The 20,075-nt window shown below is 42.4% G+C and overlaps 1 protein-coding gene across 8 annotated transcripts in view; it reads left to right on the top strand.

Moving 5' to 3' along the window:
• Positions 1-20,075, top strand: part of CHL1 (cell adhesion molecule L1 like) — a 158,671-nt gene that overhangs the window by 11,142 nt on the left and 127,454 nt on the right. The window contains exon 1 of one of the 8 annotated variants that reach the window (XM_065687220.1): positions 7,297-7,372. The exons of 5 other annotated variants lie outside the window; for them this stretch is intronic. The gene's annotated coding sequence lies outside the window, so the exon portion shown is untranslated. Of the gene's footprint in view, positions 1-7,296; positions 7,373-7,660; positions 7,712-20,075 lie in introns of those variants that run through there. 2 more of the 8 variants (XM_065687218.1, XM_065687219.1) reach the window with 2 other exon arrangements.

Genomic DNA, 20,075 nt, shown 5'->3' with positions numbered 1-20,075 from the left:
TGGACTTTAATGTAGGTTATTTTAATAAAATCAATTCACTACATGCCTGAAAAAATTAAAGAATACAAATGATAGCATTAGACTAGACAACTGTTTGTCCCTTCTTTTGTCATTTCTTCTTTTCATATGAAAACCAAATGAACCCCCCAGTAATCATATTGTTCATGTGTCTGCAGAACTCGGGAGGGAGGACCCTCATAATTCTGAATTAGCTGTTTATATTCATAACTGTGACTGCTTGCTTTCAAGGGTAGCTACAGAAACTCTGTACATATTAGTCATTACTGTAATCTGAACGGGTTTGACTCTTCATGGAAAAATGGGCGCAAAACATTTCTTTAAAACACTTATTTTTATCTTTTATAAGGGAGTATGGATAATCAGGTTGTGCTATACCAATATAGGATTTTGGCAGTAGACATTTAGTGCAAATTATGCCAGCTGACCGTAACAGAAAGCAAAAAGAAAACACTTTATTCAGTAGTTAGTGAGTGATAGGTCTCATCTCCGTCACTGAAAAAGTTATGTCTGTGTTCATGGGTTATCCAGGCAAACGGTCTTTTCTACATGTGCCACTTCCACATTAGGCAAGAATAAGCTCATAGTGGGGACTTTGTTGCTGATGTTTTGTCCAGTGACTAACAGTTATTGCTCAGGAAATGCAAAATCTTTATTCCTAGGCCTCTTTAATTGCTTCTACAATTGAATGAGATCAATGCCATTGTCCTGACGTGAGCCATGATTCCATTTCTCTAAATATTCTGGCTTTCTCTTTCTGGGCTTCATGCCAGTTCTGCACACAGACCAAAGATACATTTTCAGATAGCATTTTTTGTGAGTATGAGGCTTGCTTTTCTTTATAAATGACCTTGTTCTGTTGTGTGGTGGATAACTGGGCATGTGTTGGTCTGCCATTCAGGTACAGCTTTTCTGTTTGACTTACAGTTTTGTAGCTTCATCCCAGAAGCTGGTACATGCCAACTAGATAACTGGGCAGGTGACCAAAGGAGATGGTGTCTTTGGTGGGGTGCCAATTAGACTGATATGGCAGATCTCTACTTTCAATACATGTACTTGGAAACTGTGCTATGGAGTTCTGCTTTGAAGTGTTGTATCTGAAATTGTCACTACTATCCCTGACACAAAAAAAAAAAACCAAAACAAACAAACAAAAAACCAAAACCTAAGCCAAATCAACCCAAACCTAAAATCTGGAATGTTAAAGGTCTTTCTTAACAAGTCATGACATCAATTGACGAATTATATCATCAACATGACAGATTTTGTCATCAAAATGACAAATTACAAAGTTATTCTTATATTCTATATTATATATTCATTCAGAAAGAAGCTGTCTGCGCAGGTTCTAGGATCTTTAGTGAATACTTGAAGGAAAAAGCATGAATAATGGGCAAGGTGCCTGAGGATTGTCGGATGGCAAAGGTCACACCAATCTATAAGAAGGGCAAGAAGGAGGACCCGGGTAATTATAGACTGGTCAGCCTTACCTCCATCCCTGGAAAGGTGATGGAACAACTTATTCTTGACTCCATCACTAGGCATATCAAGGATGAGGGGGTCATTAAGAACAGCCAACATGGTTTTATGAGGGGGAAGTCATGTATGACCAACCTTATAGCCTTCTATGAGGAAGTGACTAGGTGGAGGGATGATGGTAGAGCGGTAGATGTAGTTTTTCTTGATTTCAGTAAGGCATTTGATACTGTCTCCCACAGCATCCTCATAGATAAGCTAAAGAAGTGTGGGCTTGACGATCAAGTAGTGAGGTGGATCGAGAACTGGTTGAAAGGAAGAAGGCAGAGAGTTGTGGTCAATGGCGCAGAATCTAGCTGGAGGTCTGTGACTAGTGGAGTTCCTCAGGGGTCGGTGCTGGGACTGGTGCTGTTTAATATTTTCATCAATGACCTGGATGAGGGAACTGAGTGCACCCTCAGCAAGTTTGCTGATGACACAAAACTGGGAGGAGTGGCTGACACACCAGAGGACTGTGCTGCCATTCAGCGAGACCTGGACAGGCTGGAGAGTTGGGCGGGGAGAAACTTGATGAAATTTAACAAGGGCAAGTGTAGAGTCTTGCATCTGGGGAAGAACAACCCCATGTACCAGTACAGGTCGGGGGTTGACCTGCTGGAAAGTAGCGAAGGGGAAAGGGACCTGGGGGTCCTGGTGGATAGGAGGATGACCATGAGCCAGCAATGTGCTCTTGTGGCCAAGAAGGCAAATGGCATCTTAGGGTGCATTAGAAAGGGAGTGGTTAGTAGGTCAAGAGAGGTTCTCCTCCCCCTCTACTCAGCCTTGGTGAGGCCGCATCTGGAATATTGCGTCCAGTTCTGGGCCCCTCTGTTCAAGAAGGACAGGGAATTGCTTGAAGGAGTCCAGCGCAGAGCCACAAAGATGATTAAGGGAGTGGAACATCTCCCTTTTGAGGAGAGGCTGAGGGAGCTGGGTCTCTTTAGCTTGCAAAAGAGGAGACTGAGGGGTGACCTCATCAATGTTTACAAATATGTGAAGGGTAGGTGTCAGGATGATGGAGCTAGGCTTTTTTCAGTGATATCCAGTGATAGGACAAGGGGCAATGGGTGTAAACTGGAGCATAGGAAGTTCCACGTTAACATCAGGAAGAACTTCTTTACTGTAAGAGTGACAGAGCACTGGAACAGGTTGCCCAGGGGGGTTGTGGAGTCTCCTACACTGGAGATATTCAAGGCCCGCCTGGACAAGTTCCTGTGTGATGTACTGTAGGTTACCCTGCTCTTGCAGGGGGGTTGGACTAGATGATCTTTTGAGGTCCCTTCCAACCCTTGGGATTCAGTGATTCTGTGATTCTGTGATTCTGTAAGCTGTTGTGGCACCACTGGAGTTTAAGCCGTCCTTGCATAATGTCGTAACAAAGGTTAGGCTCCAGCCTGGGTCCAGTGAATCTTCAATTATTTTCTGCTTCATGAAATACGTTATACAGAGCTCAATCTATCTGTCCTGGAGCAGAGTGCAAACCTGTCTGGAGCTTTCTGGTACACCTGGGAATTAAACCTAAATCCCCATCTCCAGGCTGAACTCTCTCATCTCTTGCTGCACCTGTTTTCGAAAGAAAAGACCACAACCTTGCTTTTGACGGAAACATATAGTCGTCTTCAAAAGCAAGTTTTTACAAGCTGGCCATAGCAAATGCATGGGTCAGCCTGCATGGTGTCTCGATATTCCATGAATTGTTTTCATCCTGATCTTTGGATCTGAACCTAGCTATGGAGGAATCCACTTGCCTAACTTGGGTATTTAATATTCATGTGAGATTCTTGCTGCTAAGTTTTGTGGGGCTGTATGGGATTTTGTTTTGTGCTTGTTTGGTTTGTTTGCTTGTTTGTAAATTTTTTTTTCTAAACCTCACTGCTTTCTCTCAGAAGAACTGTAGGAAACTAACTGGAAAATAAGGACTAAATATTAAACTGAATTTGATCCTAAATATATTACTGTTTGAAAGCAGATAGGCAGCTCACTGTATTTTGGGGTCTCATTTGTTATTACATATTAGATCAATTGTCTAGCTGCAGTAGCCAACATTCCCCTTGTAATACACTTAGTCAGTTGTGAATTCATGTACTCAGTAGTGGGAAAAAAAGAAAAACCTCTTTAGCCCCTTCAAGCAATCAATTTATGCCCTGAAGCATGAGATTTGATTACCATTGTTATTATCCTAGCTTGCATAGTTACAAATATTATTAGCAGTCATAAAATTATCCAGGCTTTAAAAAATTATAGTAAGAGAAAAAGGCCCAACATTTCACTTCAGGTTCTTCAAAATCTAAATTCCTGGGATTGATTTGAACTGCGAAAAGTGGTAGTTTCTTTAATTAATTTTAAATTTGCTGGACTTTCATTGCTTGGATTTTTCCTGTATTTTCATTATGATGAGCATTTCTAGCATGCCTGTACCTTCTCTGCTCTGGTCAGGACTCATCTAACTTTCAACATTTCAGTGCTAAGCAACGATGATGTATACTCAGATATATGTTTAATAAACCATTAGTGGGATTTGACTCTCTCATCTCTGTTTTTCCCTTTACAGTTAAAATCTTTCCCTATGAGCTCAACATTTCTAATGCGGCTTTGTGCTTTTCAGTGTATATCTCAGCTGGTATAATTTGAATATTCTAAAAATTCCAAAGTTAATGGAAATATTGTGAAATGTTGCAGCAGGGCAGAATTTCCAAAGCAAAATTTGACATGGAAAAAAATGCTGGTTGGCATAATGCCAATGATTTTAGCCATTTCATTTGTCCAGGACTAAAATAGATTCCCAGAAACATCATTTAAAAAAAAAAACACAATAGCTATATATAAAATTATAGGTCTTGATAATCAAGGATATTCAAATTTTTGCATATCTACCTATTAAATATATCACCTTTATTAGCAAGCTGTGGCAGTGGGATACAGTGTGCTGGCAATTTCAAGAAAAATAGATTTTCTCTAAAGAAAATCTGGCCAATCTGTTCTTTTGTCCTGAGTATTTCATGTATCTCTAATAGGAGTTGGAGTAAGATTGGAAATCTTTTAAACCTCCCAGCAGAAACTGGAACTGATTTTAAAATGGTAGATGTTTCTTGAGAGAGTACGTTCAGTGAAACAGGTAACACAGTTGCTAAAGGCACAAACACACCCTCTACTCTTTTATTTTAGACAACTCCTGATTTAAATATTCTGGCTTTTTTTTTTCTCACACTTAATTTTAGGCAATATGATGTGTTTAATGTGTATTTTAAGCATGTGACTGGTACTAGCCTTTAATGTAATGACTTTCCCCGATGTTTCTAGCAGTGTTGCTCCCTCATTCTCACATCAAGTCGCGGGTTTGATGAAAAGGCTCCTTGATTTTCATCAGGAAATCCCAAAATAAAGGGCAGTTCTGTGGAGACACAGGGAGGACCAAACTGTGCTTCTCTGCCTTTATTTCTGTTCTGTGCAGACTAAAGTGCTATGGCATTTGCCCTGTTTCAGTGAAATCTGAAGCACAATGGATTATGTCTGTTTGCACTTTACTTAAGGCAAACCCTAGCCTCAGAAATAGATGTAATAGATGTAATGAACATGAACACATTTTATTTTGGAAGTGTGGAGGAGTTTTTGGTAACCTGATGTACTTTGACTTTTCCATCAGCTGGCTTCCTAGTGGAAGGAAAACTTTCTGCATGATCCTGTGTCAAAAAATTATAACCATAATATAGGCTGAAACCCGAAAATGTGAGAAGACCCTGCGGAAATCTTGTTGCCATAGAGTATCTAAAAGCTGGGACAGCTAACCAGGGGAACGAAAGCATAAGTTGTTGCTGTATTTTAGAAGCCCAGCTTGCTTCTGTTTGTGGCACAGCGTACCCGGGTAGTGGATGTGACAACATTCTGGGAGGAGGGCAGTATTGGCCAGAAGTGTGTAAGAGCCACTGCCCCCCTTTTGCATCCTCTCGGCAATAGCAGGAGGGGCAATGCCAGCTCTCCCCAGCCAGCTCTGCTATCTCTGCTCCCAGACAAACAGGACACAGCTTCCCACCCTTGGCGTCTTCAGCTTTTGCCAATGCTTCAGTAAATCTCCAGTCATCTCTGGGTTTTGACTCGATCTCCTATGGCCGTGTTTATATTGGGTCAAATGGCTTTTCAGTGTGTCGGCAGCCCTGACATGGTTGGGACATTCCTCTACAGCTGTCTCCTTTTCCATTTATTTTCAGAGGTTTCCGCTGCACGGGGGCACGGGCCTGTTGCTTAGCTGTTGGTTGCTTTGGAAAGCAATGTGCTGTAAATATAGCATCTTAATGTCTTTGGTAGGAACAGTAAGTCAATTCAGGATTTGGCTATGAGAGAGGGATTCAAAGGGAGAATTCCCATTCCCTTATGTGTGCTCTGGGCTGGGCCTCCACTGCACAGAGGTCCGACTACTCAACATTGGAGCTTTTTAAGCAACCACAGCACACTTTCCTTTCATAATAGAAGCTTTTCTCCACACGTTTGGTGAGAAGTCTGGCATTTATATCACACAAGTTGACTTAAATGTAGTTTAATATGAAAATTGTATCTATGAATTGCCTGACTTTGCACAACTAAAATAGCAAGCATAACATTGCTTTAATAGAGTTTTGCATTTGTTTTCTTAACACAGGACAAGTATATTAAATTAGTCTACCCTTTTCCCTACTAGTTTTCAGATCTTTTCCTTTTACCACCATCTTTAGTTTACAATACCTTTCCTTAAATGTAATTATTTACTTCCCATCCAAAAATTAAGCTCACCTGCCTAAATCACTGCAGATTTGCACAAGCTGGCCAGCACATCAACAAATTCTGTCTGCTACTGTTTGAAAAAGTCTTTAACCCAAATGATAATAATCCTCTTGAGTGCAAACTGTGATTCGGTAGGGTGGTTTTATGGTTTAATGTCCATGAATGTTACTTTATGATTATTGTTCATTGCATTACACAAGGCTCAGAGAAAAGAAAAACACTCAAAGGTCAGCAACGAGACAGAAAATTGTCTGAGAAGTCTGAGACCTCATGAAAACGATTATGTCTGACCTTCACCACCTCCACACAGCATTTCTGGATGGAGTGCTTGAGAAAATGACTTGCACAATAGTGACGACCATCTTTACCAATCCCTAAAAACATCAGCCCCTTCCACAGAGGGATCACGGAAGTGAACCATCCAGGCAGAAAGTCCAAGTGTTCAAGCACACGCACAACCCTTACCTGGTTTAGTAGTCGTGTGCACTGCAGAGCACACGCAGTGAAAATTCAGGAGAGGGCTAATTGCAAAAATAAGGAAAAGGGGTTTTCAGTGGTTTGGATGTATGAACACTCGCTGTTGGGATGACAAATGAACGGGGGTTTTAGCACGGGGAGCGCAGAGGTGGACGGGGCGGGGAGGACTGTCTGCATCTGAGGTTTTTTGACTCTTCAACTTCTTCTCTGAAAAGGGATAGCACTTCTGTACTCCGAGAGGTGGGTGAGATGAGGCCGGGGGGTGCTGCGCGGCCCCATCCCTGACAGGTTTTTGGCGGCCCTGCGGCTGTGACAGCTGCGGGGGTCCTTGCCGCTGGGACGTCCCCCCTGGTTCAGCCATTTCTGCATCCCCTGCGCTGCTTCGCTCCGGGCTGGCAGGAGCTTCTCGTGTTCCCCGCCCAGCCGTGACCGGGCTCCGTCGCACCCGTGGCCTGGTGAGAGGCGGGACAGGCAAAGCTAAGCCGGGCTGGGGCTCTTCTCCCTCCTTCCTCGGTCCCTCCCTCCCCAGGTGCCTCCCGGAGGAGCGCGGCGGGGCGGAGGCGCCGCTGGCTCCCTGCTCTCGCCGAGGTTTTATCGGACCGGGCAGGTGAGAACCGCCGAGCGGGACCGAGGCATCTCTGGGGCTGGGCTCGGCCCCCGGGGGGGACGGCGGGCAGCGGTTTGGGGAGGTGTGGGGCTCGTTGCCATGGCTCCCTGCAAGCTCTGCCGGAGGAGATAGCGATGCCAGTCACGGAGGGACCCCTCTTCCTCCTCGTGGGTGTGCAGCGGGGCTGGGTTTGGGTGGTTGAGTGGGTTTTTTTCCTGGTTTGGTTTTTTTCTTCGGGGTGGAGCGATTAATTTGGTGAGCTGGGACGGCGCTGCGGACACGGCGCCGCTGCCGCCGCGACCCGCAGGTCCGGCTGCCTCCGTCCGCGCCGGGCTCAAGGTAACGCTGGGGGTGCCGGGTTGGGGACCGGAGTCGGTCCCTTCACCGCTGGGGCTGCCGGGTGTTGCGGGGCGCTGTGTGTTCAGCCGGGGGGGTGTCCAGCCGCGGCATCCGCTCGCTGTGCCGCGCTATCGAGAGCCTCTTCAACGACTGTTTTTCAAATCTCTTTTCCTTCTTCCCCATGCCGCACCTGGTCCCGCACCGAGCGCTGGGCTGCGCCCTGCAGAGCAGTGAGGGAGCCGGGCTGAACTCAGCCTAGCGACCGGGCGAGGAGGTGCCCGAGGCGCCGGGAGAACCCCGGAGGGTCCCCGGGGCGCAGTCCTTGTGTATCCACCCCAGTCTCCCCGGCGGTGTCCCCGGCGCCCTCGGGCTCCCCCGCGGTCGGGAGCGGGTCCCGGCGCTGAGGGCGGAGCAGCCGCTGTCCTGAGAAAGTTCGCAGGAGGGTGCGGAGCTCGGGGGGGGCCGCAGGTAAAGGCAGCGCGGCGGCGGCGGCGGGCTCGGCTGCGGCCCGGCACGCTCAGTCTCACGCTGGTTTCGGTGCGTTTTGGTGGGCTCAAGTTCGCGAGCAGGGGTGCCGTGCATCTGTAGCAAACACTTGTTCCTTCTCGCCTTCCTAACGGCTTTGGAGAGTGTATTTTTTACCCTGCAATAACTAAATAATGACAAAACTCCCCGGGTTTTTTTCTGGGGGAGCGATGTGATGTGTTGCGCTCCAGGAGAGCTGTAAGAACCTTTAAACCTTCGTGTTTTGTGCTGTATGCTATTAACGTGTGTGGTGCAATCAGAGCGTCAGCAGTTTCAGGTTAGGTTTTCATAATGCAAGGAAATTCTGTTTTCTAGTAGTCAGACACAGGAAATAGACTTTTCATCTATCACTTCTATGATTAACGTTAACCTGCTTCATATTTTGGGGTAGAAGGGAGATAAGCCGTGGTATGTTGGTTAACATACAGGTATTCAGCCATAACTCAGCAGATGGAAAGCAAGTCAATTCATTCTCAATGTTACCTAGGAGTAGTTTATTCTTGAAATATGTTTTGGAAAATCTCACCAGAGACTTGACAGGTGGTATTTTTGTTTGATTGTCAAGGGTTGATTTGATATGGCTGAGTTAAATACCTGTTATGTAGCTCTCCCAAATACCATTCCATTAGGAATAAATAATAAATATTATGAGGTTAGTTGCAGGTCTGAGGAAAGGAGATGGGAAAAACCCTGACCCTTAAAATGAATATGCAGTCCTTGCCCATTTGTGAGTGCACGTGCAATGTATCCTTGCTGGATGTGTGCACGTGATCTTTTGCCCATTGCTTCCCATGATCCTCCACTCGGCTTTTACTGATGTGAAGTATCAGAGAGCATGATTACTGAGATATGAACGCTTTTCTGTTGCTTAAAAGTAATGAGTTTTCTTTGTCTTTCTAAAAAATAAGATGAAACCAAACCCCACCTCTCCCACTGGCTCATTAAAACCTGGAAAATTCTTGTTAGCCAGTTTCTGTGGTCCTAATTTAGGCCACGCACCTGTGTCAGTGGAGAATGGCTTACAGAAGAACTACAAAACGGTACTATATTTTACTAAAGTAAGATGTAAAAGATAAGAACTAAGGTTTGCAGGAGGCAACGGAGTTTCTTCAGGAGTATTGCACAGTATACATAACTATCATTAAATATCTAGTAAAAACACCAACCTGTCAGCGATACAAGAGTTGTAGAAGTTTTGCTGCATGCAACATGCAGCTTTTAAACCAGCTCATTCTGTAAGCTCTTGTTGATATTTATCAAAGTAGGAATAGAGTGAATTCTGAAAGTGAGGCTGTTGTGGTGATAGAGGCTGACATAAAGAGACTGTACTTTAGCTAACATTTTGATTACATTATCTCTCAGTGTGAGTGAATGTAATTATTATGTATACATGTCATATATATTTAGTATGTGTTACTTAAGTAACTGAACCCAATGAATGAAAATATAACAGTCCACTTCTTTATTCCAAGGCACCTGGCAGATAACCCCTCTTTGAATGAAAGATTACATTATTCACACCATGTATGTTGAGCCGCTTGGATCGTAGCCATCTTGTTTGCCAATAAAGATACGTTTTATTGCTTACGTTTGGCATGAAAAATGAAGAAAAAAGGTATCTATGCATTACATACAATGATGTTGTGGACAGTTGCTTCTGTGATATGAAGAATGTGTTCCTTTCCCCAGTGGAGGGGACAGGGTCTACTTTAAACACTACTAATTAGTTCAGTTTATCTTGCATGTGTTACAATGCTGTACTCAGTTAATTATAGCTTTTCCTATTAGCCGTATGTTAAGAGTAATGAATTAACATATCACACAGATCAAAGTGTGATCTACAAAGTTTATCTTGGAGGAAAGAAAGTATTGCTGTGTGGCAGGAAGTCCCCGTGGCTTTCCCAAGGCACAGATTTGTTGGAATTCCTGAGCTGGTGCTTCAGAGCCTGATGAATGACTCGAATTGATCACAAACAAGTGACACTGGAGCTCTCTGTTGCTTAGCAACCCCCCAAGATGCCACAATTTCTTTTGGTGTATTTGTCCAGTAAAGTCGCAATTCTGTTTTGTTAAATATCTTTTTCTTTTAGCACAAAGCCCACCTTATAACAGCATTTCATTATGTACAATTACAATTGATGCCTCAGTGTGGAACCTGGGGATCAGCATGGGTATAAAAATAAGAGCAGGAATCTTACTTGTAAACCATATTCTGGTGGTGATGTGCTGAGTGTTTTATAACAAGTCTCAATTGTCTTTTCTCAGTTAGACTTCTGTTCAAAACCCAAAACCATTAGTGAGACAAGTAAATCTTAACAAAGACAGTCATCTACCAAATGCAAACTGGTAACAGTTCCCCTCATGATCTCTTGAGCTGTGAGATCCTGCAAGGTCTTGTGTTGTTGCCCCACGCTCTGTTAGGAGTAAATGAAATACAACACGGACATCAAACTGCAAGTTCTGAATTATGTCAGAGCAGTCTAGCCCATTCTGTCACCCATAGGGCTGGAGACCTCTGCTAGGCTGTCCTTGGAGAAGACATTGGTTTCTAATGGATCTATTTTTATTATTATCTATGTAAAGAAATAGCAGATTTAGAACTCACAAGGCAGAAGGAAAATAAATGATACTGTAGTTATACATACCCCAAATACCAATATTGGCTTTAACCAGGTTGTGGCATCTTGTGCACAGTCCTACATGCTGAATTATTTTTTTTATGTCAGTAAAGTCTTTATTGTTACTCTTGGGTCCACATATGCTGGAATATTAGTTCTGAAGCACACCTTGGAAGAGAATCTTGCAGTTGTCCCGTCCCCACTTACTGTGCTTTGGTTTATGTTACGGGGACACTCCACAAACTGGATTAATTTGGGGTGAACCTAAGCCAGAATATCTGTTTCAGGCGTTTACTTTGTGCGCTTCAGCTGCTAATGGGTTTTTCATCCGTGGCCTCCTGCCTAGAGCTGAAGTGAAGCCTTTGCAATGTGTGTAGGTGGATTTGGGATTCCCAGCACTGTTTTGCCCTACTTATCTACGTCCTTTTGAGCTCTTCTACTTGCTAATATAGACATATTCTTTTCCTTCTAAAACTGTAACTAAGAGAAAGCATACTAGGGCTAGGAGGACTGCAGGCTATCATGGCATTCTTTTACTTAGACAGGTGTTGGCATTCTGCAAGATTTCTTCCTCCCCTTTAGTGAGAAGAAGGAATCCAAGCATTTCTCTGTTTTCTAGACAAAAAGCTTGGGTATTGCATGCTTTACTGGTGTGTTGGACTGGAAGGGGATGTTGTAGCAGCGCCCATAATAACTGCTAATATATTTGGACCACAGTGAACCAAATCATTGGTTCAATATTCCTAGGCTAAGATTATAGTTCAGTGGAGGTGTACTTGCAATTGCCTTTCTAGGCTTAGATAGATTCAGGTAAAGATTTAGGTACAGGTGAGCATGTTTGATTTTTGTTGTGGTTTTCTTCCCCCCTCTTCTTTCTATGTAACAAAGACAATGCCCAAAACTCAAGATTCTTGTCTGTAGGGGTTTTGTGTGGTTTTTTTTTTCTCTTATCTCCAGCTATTTTCCTTGTATCTATTCTATGCATTGATTTCTGTAAATGCATTTGCATACCAAAATGCTGATTAGTGCTGGCCATTGTAGTGATTGCCTCTGCATTATAAATAGATGAAGGTACATGGTAATAGTTGGTGTTTTGGGTTTTTCCTCCCAGCATCTAGACACCCACATAAAAGCTATATGTGGAGCTATGATGGCTGATGAGATGTGTTATTTTCCGAGCTTGCAGCATTCCCTTCCATATGTTTCCTTCTTCCTTCATTACACCTGAATGTATAAAACTCAGAACAATGCAGATGCAAAACAGTTTATCATTAAAATTAGTGTTTATTGTTACAGCTGAACTAGTGTTTGTTGTCTTGATTGTGACCTCCAGATGCGGATCCTGCTTCATGTAGAATGGACAAGATTTATGTTGCTTTCTTCATTAGAGATTTTAAATCTTTCTTTATAATTTATTTTGACCCTCACTAGCCCTCTCTTTTCTCCATTTATCAAAAAAATCACCAGTTTCTCTTTTCAGGTAGTTTTCTCCTTTTGCTGAGTCAGCAAGAGGATGAAGTTAAATTAGAGGTGTGGTAGGGACAAGACTCAGATTAGAGAAGGTGAAGGGGAGATTGGGAGAGCAAGAATAAGGCTGCCCAGAAGAAATAGAGATGTCTGGATCCAGGCCTGAGCAGCTGGGGGAGAAGGAGCCAATAGTGGAGCCTGGGCAGGGTTGTTCTGTGAGAGTGCAGCTTTCGAGGACAGTTTTAACAGATGGTTCCTTGTCTGGCTGTAATAGCTGGTCTGTCAGCCAGGCTGTGCTGCCTCAGGGACAGCTCATGCCAAGCTCTCAACAGGTAACCTTCAAACAACTGCTTTCTCTGTGGCAAAACTGGTGATTCTCCTAATGTCCCTGTTTCATCCTCCCCACCTTTGCAGTCAAGGAATGGGGAAAGATGAACCTTGTGTACCTGCTATGAATCTTTTCTCCCTGGGCTGCCCCAGTGCAGCAGCAAAATATTCACCAGTGAACTTCATTGTGAACGCTCTTGGTCTGCATCCTGGACCCTGCCACTGCTGGTCCCACCTGCCCAGTGATGCTTCTGCTGCATTTGCTGCTGCCTCCTTCTCCTCTTCCTGTTCATGGGAGTGTGGAAGGCAGCATGTGGGTTGTGCCTTCATAAGAGCTTGTGGCTGCTGGATTTTTTTAGAGATGGACAGGGCTATAACTTCAAAGGTGGGATGGACTTACAAGAAGGGATCTGTGATGGCTGGGAAGTGTTAGTGCCCTTGTGCATAGAGAGTTTAACTATAAAAAGCCGAGCAGTGTAAGTGCAGGACTCCCGTTCCAAGGAAGCCTATCTGAACATTTTGGTAAGCCAAAGTCCTCCTACCTTTCAATATAGTTTAATATCACTTTAGTGCTTTGAAAAAATCTCATTTCAAGTGTATCCATTTTTTGGGAGACCCTGGAGACAACTCTGAAAGGTTGGCGGTCGTTATTCAGGACAGCCTCCTGGCTGAAATTAATTGGATAGGCAGTAATCCCCTAAGAGGAGTAAGGAAAAATAATTGCAGAATTGGGCCCATCCACCTTTCAGTCTGTGTCTCCTTTGGTGACTTTTCGAGTGTGACACAGCCAATTCCCTGTCAGCCTTTCCTGCTGGCTGACACAGAAGAGGTGGCTTTGAATGCTGCCTGCTGTGCTTGTATGGCACTTGAAAGGAAGAGAGGACTGCCTTTAAGGGGTGTATTCCCACAGCTTTAAAGTATATTTGAAAAATGCACCCTTCAGTTATGTCATGTATATTACAGTATTAAAACCGATGGAAACCTGGAACAATGTTTCAGTAAAAAATGGCTGGTGCCATTGCTGTATCCCCAGTGCTTGAAATAGAATTAGTCTTGATGAAAGATTGTTCTGTTTATAGCAAAAGTAAAATTATTATTCCAGGGTAGGGTTTTTCTTTGTGTTAGAAAATACCACAACAATGCTTTCAGCTAACAGTAGTGATTAACCCAATGGCTTGCTTTGCTTTTTTGGGCATACAGAATGCACCATTTTCAAGCAGTATACTGAAACCAGAGAATTGTAAATAATAAAAGATTGTCTGTAGGCTTTGAAGCATCTACGTTTTTTTTCCCCAAGAGCGATCTCAGCCCAATGTGGTCTGCCTGTCACATCACTAGAATCTTTCCCTCAGTGGTACTGGTTTTTTTTTTGTGTTAGTTGATACAGGTCTCTGTGCATGCTTCTACACATGCCTGTTGCCTAATTTTACTTATTCATAGGCAAAAAACTCCAAGCCACAATATGTCTGCAGATTTCAGTAAACTTATTAACTAAAACTGGGGCTACTGCTCGGGTATTTAACTGGATAAGGGTCCTGTGCTTTATTTTTCACAGGTTATCATTTCATACTACTCCTCCAATGACTTTGTTCTAGTAAAATTTCATTGTAGGGAATGAATTTTAGAAGATTTTTATTCTAATCTGGTATTAGTTCAGACAAGGTCCTATCTGATCTTCTTGGTCATGAGACAGTGGAATAAACTGTATTCAGTACTTACTTTATATAATTTCTGTTGAAGCACCAATCAAAACTGTAGCAATTTTGGTAATTAAAATCCCAAATCCTTTGGTATAAATATTTCTTTTGTTACCTTTGAACAGAAGAAAATAACACAGAGCTGAACTGTTGGTGTTTGCACTTCCTAATGGAAGATTTTATTTAATGTATTTTTGTAAGTAATAAGCCCGATACACTGTGGTGACTCTCAGGATTAATATTGCACATGAAAACCACTGGTGAAGTCATGGCGCCACTGAAATAGATGGTCAAACTCCCACTGACCTCCGCAGAGTCAGGTTTTTGTCCCAAGAGTGATGAAAATCTAATTTACAACCTAACCAGTTTGAGAAATAGGCATAATGGCTCAGGTCCTTGACTGAAACAAATTACTGTGGTTCAGCTGAGGATGATTGAGTTACACTGACTTACACCATCTGGGCTTCTGGAGGATTGTGTCCAACCTCCACACGGGCTCACCATGTCCATTGCCAAGCGCGCTGTAACAGGCTGTGTGCACAGGCTTGCTGGAAACAGGCGTGTTATGAGCTTTATAGTGGTGTCTCCTATCAAGTGGCATATTCTTGTCTCATATTCTGAGTGGAAACAAATAACCAGGAGACAGTAATGAATATTCCTGTTTTCTGAGTCATACAAATTACAAATGTCATACTGTAAGCTGTGGAGTAACAGTGATTAAAGGACTTTGCCAGCTGTACAAAGCAAAGGCACACATACTTTATTAAATTTACTGAAATCCACAGTAATTGCTCAGGGTTTACTACCTGCACGACAAATACACCTTTCTATTATTGATTCTATGAGGTTTGACTTAGGCTTTCACCTAAATCTGGGATTTTTATTATCTCTGCTTATTGTGTCGAATTGCAGCATCCCTGCTGTCTGTGTCTGTGCAGCACTCAACCGGTGATTTTTCCCACCCCTCTTTTCAGCTAATACCTGCCCAGATGATGCCTACCTGCTGGGGACCTCTCGCACTCGCCTTTTTAGCTTCACATTACATCCCAGGGAACTGCTGAAAATTGAGATCTGTTTGAGTTGTATAATAGCACCAAGCTTTATTAAAGGTAAAGTGCAGTAAGTGTGGTGGCACCAGAAAGTAATACAGCTGGTCTGGTTATGCAGTCCCTGAAGAAAAAGAAGTTTTCCCCATTTACTTCCATGTGTGCACAAAAGGATCCTACCTTTCAGAGCATTGTACCTAATTATCCTGCCAGCACAGCAAATTTTCACTGTCAACCATTCCCCCTGTCAGACATCACTGTGCAGTGAAAGCTCACATAATTCCAGCTGCATAGCAAGATGAAAATTTTGTCTTTGGTGCATAAGAAACATGCCTGAGTGTTTATTAAAAAACCCAGAATCCCACAAAAAAAACCCAACATGCAACAACCACGAAGGGCTTTTCACAAACCTTATCATGTGTATCACCAAAAATCATTCTTGTATTCAGCAGGCAAGCAGCATTCTCCATACAAACCTTTTCCACTCTCATCCTCCAAAATGAATGCTAAGCTTGTCTGTGCACAAAGCTCCTTGTAGTGGGTGGTGGTTAGATCATATTTTTTATCTTTATATAGGATAGGATATAGGCAAGAACACTATGTATTTGCAGTGTTGATTATATAACGTGTTCACTGAAAAGAATAACGTATGCAAACTTCTGAAGCTTGGGCAATGTCAATCCATTTAACCATTTATAGCTTTTGGTATTTTATAATTCCCAAACCCTAATGTCCCCAGAGAGGGAATGTGCCCTTAAAAAATTTTAGGCCTTCAAATTAAGTGAATTTAAATTCACTCATTTGCATACTTTTTTCCTTTGTTCTGCCTGAATGAGAGATTACTTCAGTAATTGAACTGTAACTTTGCTACAGGTAAATAATGTAAGACATTTTATATTCCAAATGCTTGACTGCGTTAGGGTTGTGTGGTGCTAATCTGGCAATTTGCAGTGCACCTTTGAGAGGAGACGATGTCCAGTCCACTTAGGATCACTGAGTGCTGGGCTGGTGTTTGAAAGTTCAATTAATGTATGGTGCTAAATGGGCTTCTCAGACAAGGACTCAAAAGGATGCTGAGAGGTGATGAAGCAGGTATCCCTGAAAAAACCCCCACCTTCTTACAGAGGTAATATCATATAGATAGGCCAAAACTGAATTCTCCTAAAAATCAAATTTTACAGCTGATACCTAACAGTGAAGTCTCTGAAATAGCATTCATGAGCAGGCTGTGGTGATAGCCTTTGTGGTCTGCATTGTTCTTAGCAGCTGGATTTGGCTTCTCTGTACCTGAGCGACAGGTAAATGGGAATGCGTGGACAGAAATGGTGGTGGGAAGGAGAGGCAAGCCTGGTCAGAGGGATAAAATGTCTGTTGGAAAAGGTCTTATTTAGTATCTTTGGAAAAGATAGGGTGATATATTGTACAAGGATGACACAGTATTTTTGGTTCCTATGTATCTTGGTGTCCTGTGGAAATACTGGAGGAGCCCATGTACACCAGAGGGAAAGCAGAAGGAGGTAGGGGATGATTGTTTGGTTGTCTGGAGAGCTTGCTGCCAATCCAGAAAAATAATGGATAAATTGATAGAAGAGTGAATTCATATAGAGTTAAAGAATAGAAAGATAATTAAGGCCAGTCATCATGGCTTTCTGAAAAGGGAGCCCATTCCTGGTAGGGTTATGTGTTTGATAGATAATGAGTAACTAAGCATTGTGGCAGACTGTTAGATTTGGTATTTCATGAAATCTCAATTAGAAACAAACCAATCCAACAAAGTTAGCATGTAGAACTCGTAGCAATGTTGTTTAATGGATTAAGAATTAGCTAATAGAGCTGGAAAGGTGTTTGTCCATGGGGATTATTCATTGAAAGATGTGAGGATTTATCACAGTTTCACAAGAGTGAGAACTAGTCCTGAAACTACTTAACATCTCTATGAATAATCTGGACACAGAAATTAAATGACTACTGCCAAAGCTGTGGATGAGGCAATATCCATAGTGTGGAAATAATGTTATATGGAGCAGACTGACTGTCTGGCAATGTATTGCCTCTTCTGTCCTCCCAACAATCCATGCCTTAATCAATGTACTGGAAGAGGGTAGCCTTAAGAAGAGGGTAGCCTTAAGAAGAGGGTGAAAGGATATGGTGGGGTCACAGCTGATAAAGGACTTCCCAGCAACAAAGGGAGATGACTCCACAGTAGGATGCTATGATTTAGTGAACAGTAGAATCCTTTGACACAGGGTTTTCATCTGAATGCATGAGAACACTGGAAAGCTACGGTCAGTTCTGGTGTCAACAGCTGGAAAAAAGGAGTTTACAAAATTGAAGAGTCAAGAAAATAACCACAATATTGATTTGAAGAGTGTAGGAAAATTTCCTGCAGTGAGAGATTTAGAGAGCTCAATCTGCTTAGCTCATCAAAAAGAGGATTGAGAGGGGACTTGATTACAGGGACAAGTATTTTCATGGGGGAAGCATATCCAGCTTTTTAATCAAAAGGAGAAAGGAAAAATAAGATCCAATAGCTGGAAGCTTGAGCCAGACAATTTTAAATTAGACATTAAACACAATTTTTCTATCTCTGATTAACCACTGGAATGAACTATGATGTGTTCAAATCGAGATTGGATACCTTGTGGATATGATCAGTTAAACACAAGATACTGGATATAAGTTGCAGGCAGTAGGGAAAAGTACAGCAGCTGGTGGCGTATAGAAGGGTGCAAAGGCCTTAAATCTGTGGGCATTGAAAGGACAATCAAAGGAAGAAGATAAGAAAAAGCAGGAACATACATTGGAAGCACAAAAAGGAGAAATAGAAACACCAAAAGGGCAAAGAAAGGAATTTAATCTGGAGAAGGAGCTTCTGTTTCCAAGTGTAGGAGCATATGTCTCAGCAAAGTGAGTTTTGGCATTGGAAACACCTTGAGTGCTGGCAGTGCTGGAGTCATCTGTTCTGTAGTCAAAACAGCAATTTTGGATTCTATGCTTTTCTAATGATGATGAAGAAACCTCCTATTTGTGGTTTGGGCTTTTGGCACCATTGGCTGCCTGTTCTGCTGCTGTGAGAGAAGACTGTGCAATCAGCTTTGCTTGGACGTCATGGAGTCGAGGGCTGTATCCTACCACAACAGCCATGCCCAGTTCCCCAGAGCAAGGGGCAAATCATGTGTTGTCTGGGCAATAGCATGATTTACCTTTTCAGCAACAAGCTGTCACTGTCATCCCTTGTGTGCCCTTCACTTTATTAACATCAGTTATACATACAAGTTTTAAAAGAAACAATGAGCATTCATATCATTAAAAACAAGCTTTGGGGAAATTCAGTAGGGAAACCTATGTGGTCTTGTCTGTTTTTGATGAGTATTGCCTGTGTATATTTTTGTCCTATTGAAGTAGTTTCACCAGATCAGTGACTGTCACCTTTGATAAAAGAAGAAACATTCTGTATTTCAAGTGCTCACAGTGCTTAATAACCAGCTAATCGTTAATTTAAATTAAATTGTTTTTCTTCTGTGAGGAAGTGCAATGGTTCAGCCAAGATCATGGGGCAGGTGAATTTGCTGCTGGGTTTGTTTTTTGTTTTGTGGATCTCCAGTTATAATGGAAGTGAAACAAATGCCCTAAGGACTGCAGGTCACTTTGATATTGTGGAAGCTCTTTAGCCAGGACTGGAAATCACTTTTCCAGAAAAAAATTTGAAAGTGCTGTCTTTCGCCCACAGTAGAGAATCCTGCGGTAATTGTTATGTGGAGAAAAATAACTCGCATATGTAATTTTTTACAGCTCCATCACAAAGCAATTACCTTTGTTTAGCAAAGTTTCCTGTATTGCTCTTTTTTTGGATTTGAAGTGAGAATATATTTCAGGATCTTTACAATGAAAATTTGCAGCATGTTTCCTTTGGACTGTTTAACAGAAACATAAACTCTGTGATCAATTAAAGCTCCCAATTATCTGCATGTCCATGTGGGCCAGCTATTTCTGTGTCATATGTACATAGACATTTAAAATTCCAGCAACACCAAATAGCAGTTTTCAGACTTCTGGGCCAGAGTGTGGGTATTTTCAGGGCTTACAGGTATTACCTTATTACCCCTTATTCCAAGGTAATATCCCCCTTGGAACTAGGAAGACTGATGAATTGTAATAAATTGTTTTCTTGGTGGGGAGGAGGAAGGGGGAATTCAAGAATGTCCGCACTGCCTGTAATAATTGACTAACTGGGCAGTAATTATTCCAAAATACTCTTGGAAGTACATAGACCTTGATGATAATTTTCTTTCTCAATGGACATCTGAATAATTGTCTTTGCCTAAGGATTCCCTAGAAGCTGTTCTCAAATCAGAGCGGCACTTCAGCATTTAACTCATGACATTGTGACATCCATTAGGAACGCAGAGAGGTAGGAATTATCCTATTCAATCCGATTAAAGATCCAATTAACTTACAATCCTGCCTCTGTTAGTAACTAATACTAGATGACTTAACACCCTGGGAAAAAAATGCAAACCACCACAAAAACCAACCCCAAAACCTTCCTCCCTCCTCCCTTGTTCTCTCATTATCACAATTAAGGAGCAAAGTATCCCTGAAAGATTTCCTTTTATTTTTTTTCCTCTCCTTACCAGGCACTTGCTGCTTGGCTTTCATCCTGAAACATGAGATCAATAGCCCT

The sequence above is a fragment of the Lathamus discolor genome, chromosome 7, assembly GCF_037157495.1.
Source record: "Lathamus discolor isolate bLatDis1 chromosome 7, bLatDis1.hap1, whole genome shotgun sequence".
NCBI lineage: Eukaryota > Metazoa > Chordata > Aves > Psittaciformes > Psittacidae > Lathamus > Lathamus discolor.
The sequence above is the reverse complement of the archived record's forward strand: the minus strand, read 5'-3'. Positions and strand labels throughout refer to the sequence as shown.